The sequence below is a fragment of the Peromyscus leucopus genome, chromosome X, assembly GCF_004664715.2.
Source record: "Peromyscus leucopus breed LL Stock chromosome X, UCI_PerLeu_2.1, whole genome shotgun sequence".
NCBI classification, from domain to species: Eukaryota; Metazoa; Chordata; class Mammalia; order Rodentia; family Cricetidae; genus Peromyscus; species Peromyscus leucopus.
The window spans coordinates 85964162-85967803 of record NC_051083.1 but is presented as its reverse complement, the minus strand read 5'-3'; the positions used below and the strand labels follow the sequence as shown (position 1 = coordinate 85967803).

Here is a 3642-nt window from a genome sequence, read left to right as displayed (position 1 = left end):
AGATGGCAGAAAAGCAAGGCATATAGGCATGGGTACACAGGAAGTAACTCACCTTTGGAAGCTGCTGAGTTGGTGAGGTGAGGTTAGCTGCAGCTTTCCCTATTTCCCTGATCTCTCTAAGGCTTTCACCCCTATATGTGGCTCTGAGTTTTTTTTATTTAATAAGACCTTTTAAGATTCATGTTACATTTGGCATCCAACTTGTGGGGCAGGGATTCATGTAAAAGCCACTTGCCTGTGACCTTACAGTCCCCCAGCAAGGCCTTAGCTACATGGGACCAGTTATGGTGGTGCATGCATGTAGGATTTGTTGAAGGAGGCAAAAGCAGGAGGATCCCGAGTTCCAGGCCAGCCTGGGAGGCTTACTGAGGAGAAGCTGCAGCCAGCCTGGCCAGGCCACAAGTGGTGGCGGCAGGTCTATGGAGGGAGCAACTGCTACTCTGAGTTGCAGGCTGTTTCTCATCATGTTGGTGGAGGTGATGCTGCTACCAGGGATGAAGGGTTTACCATTGCTTGTTCAGAGAACAATTGCCAGGACCATCATGTTACAAAAAAAGCATGGGCAAAGATTAGTTTGGAGGAGTTTGGTGAGGCAAGTGGCAGGGAGAAGAAGTTGCTGTGAAGATATTCTCTTCTAGGGAAGAATGTTCATGGTTCCAAGAGGCAGAGACTTATAAGACTGTGATATTATGCCATGAAAACCCTAGGATTTATAGCAGCAGACAACAAAGACAATGGCACATGGACTCAGCTGTGGCTGGTGTTGGATTACCATGAGCATGGATCCATTTTTGATTACTTGAATAGATACACTATTACCGTGGAAGGGATGATCAAACTTGATCTGTCCATGGCAAGTGGTCTTGCTCATCTTCACATGGAGAATATTGGTACCCAAGGAAAGCCAGCTATTGCTCAGAGACTTGAAATAAAAGAATATCTTGATGAAGAAGAATGGAATCTGTTTTATTGCAAACTTGGGACTGGCTGTGAGACACACGATTCTGCCACAGATACAATTAAGATTGTTCCAAACCACAAAGGAGGCACAAAATAAATAAATAAATAAATAAATTTCTGCAGGGAACCATGACCATGCCTAACAGTAACATTGAAATCTTCAAAAAGATGATGGGGTCCCATAATGATGATTCCATATGGACTATGATAAAGCCACTAAGCTGATTTTAATACCACTGAAAGATCAGCTTTGGACTACAAACTGCTCAGGACAATTTCAAGATGGCTAGCTGAGATGATGCAGATTCACAGACTACTCAAGCAAGGACTTAAGACAAGCCCTTCACTTAAATGATACAACTACCTCTCCCAGGACTTGACAATTAACCCAATTTATCAAATGTTAATGGACTAGACATTGTATATATATAATGGAGTTTTTTGTTTGAATCTGTCAAATGTTAATGGAATAGACATTGTTAATGTAATTCTTGATTGTATATATTGTATATACTTATTTTATATACTTTTTCTTATAACTATTTTTTATTTTAAACAAAAAAGGGGAAATGTGGTTGATATATTATGCACTCCAATAAACTTATCTGGGGATCAGAGAACAGAACAACCACTATATTAAACATAGGGGTTAGGCAGCGGTAGCATACGCCTTTAATCCTAGCATTCCGGAGGCAGAGATTCATCTGGATCTCTGTGAGTTCAAGGTCACACTGGAAACAGAGGCAAGCATAGTGGCACACACCTTTAATCCCAGCACTTGAGATCTCATGTCTTGCTTGGGAAAGACACATGTCTTTAATTCCTGGAAGTGATGGCAGGAAACAGAAATGTATATAAGGCCTGAGGACCAGGAACTACGGGCTTTTAAGCTTTTAGGCTTTTAGCAGCAGTTCAGCTGAGATCCATTGGGATGAGGACTCAGAGGCTTCCAGTTTGAGGAAATAGAATCAGCTGAGAGGTTGGCAAGGTGAGGTTAGTTGTGGCTTATTCTGCTTCTCTGATCTTTCAGCGTTCACCCCAATACCTGGCTTCAGGTTTGTCTTTTATTAATAAGACCTTTTAAGATTCATGTTACACGGCCTATTCAACAAAAAGGAAATTTTGCCTGGTACTAAAAACTTAGCCAACTAACCAGGGCTAGTCAAATATTGAAAAATCTACCACAGGCATTTTTAGAGACCAGCACAATTACTTACTGTATTCTAAATCTGATTCTTACAGATACAGTTAACTATAACAGCCAAACTTCATCAAAGAAGCTTCTCTTTATATCAAATGGAGATGACCACAGAAATGTCACAATTGGGCTTAACCAAGTGTGTTCCAAGATCAATCAATTATGGGCTTGTCTGAGAGTGACTGTCAAGAGTCCCTATTGGAATATCTTGCCTTGTTGGAGGAGGGTAGGGGAGGAGGTGGGAGGGCGGGATGAGGGAGGAGAGGGGGATCTGTGACTGGTATGTAAAATGAATAAAAAAATTCCTTAAAAAAAGAAAAGAAACATTTTTTTTTTTAAATAAAAAAGTCTTTATTGCTTACTCTGGGTTGGAAGTGTCATAGCGAATCTGATCAGTTTCAGGGACTTCCTGAAGCTACTTTGAGTTGTTTAGTTTCCTGTTTAAGGAGCTTCCCATCAAGATGAAGTGTTTCAACCAAGGAGGAAACTGTTATAATACACAAGTTGACACAAAATCTAGCCAGCACAATAATCAATATGATTATCATTTATTGTTAATATATTCATTCATGTCTTTATTTCACTGGTCATTGCATTAAGTAACTCCATTTGTAAACCAAGTTAGACTTTGGTGATATCCATACTTTGATATGTTGTAGGCTTTCTATCTAGGGTGCAGAGACCTGTGTGTAGTGTCTCTCCAAGAAAAGTTTTGTCACAAAACTTGACTTAAGCTAGCATCATCCTCAATTGAGAAAAATGCCTCCATTAAGAATGGGCTATAAGCAAGCCTGCATAGAGATTGATGTGAGAGTACCCAGGCCGTCATGCGTAGGGCCACTCTTGTGCTATAAAAAAGCAGGCTCAGCATTCATTTGATGAAAAAGTGTAATATAAAAATGAAAAAGAAATATATTCTTTACTGCCCAAGTTGCTTTTGGTCATGATGTTCCAACACAGTATTAACACTACTATAAATAACTATCTTGGTTCTGTTGGTTACTTTTACACACTAACCACCAGTGGCAATGGCACTTTTTCGAAACCTTGGTAATACTGTTGGCTGCTTTGTGTTTCTTAGATCCCCGTGTGTTGCAGCACACAGGCTCCACTACCCAAAGCTGTGTTACAGGCTTTTTTCAGGTGCTAAAACCTTATGGTAACTTTGTTAAGTTTGTATTACACACAACTACATAGGACATGAACAGTCCATGGTTCATTCAAAGCATGGCCACAGCCACAGAATATGTAAACAGAATTCAAGAGACAAATTCCAAAGCAGTCTTGGCAGTGAGCCTATTCAGAATGTCTGACATGCAAATAGTTGATAGAAGAGTCAGCCTTGATGATTTCTGAAATGTCCTTGAGGCCTTTTTCTAGCTGTCCTTGATAACTAGTGTCTATGCTAATGTCTTTAGCAAATGGGAAGCATAAAATTATACCTTGTCCATTAATAGTAAGACTTAATATTTTAACTATATTGA

General features: G+C 39.8%; 1 pseudogene; it reads left to right on the top strand.

Moving 5' to 3' along the window:
* The first annotated feature begins 506 nt into the window (after positions 1–506).
* On the top strand, positions 507–1057 carry LOC114696979 (annotated as a pseudogene).
* Positions 1058–3642: the final 2585 nt, after the last annotated feature.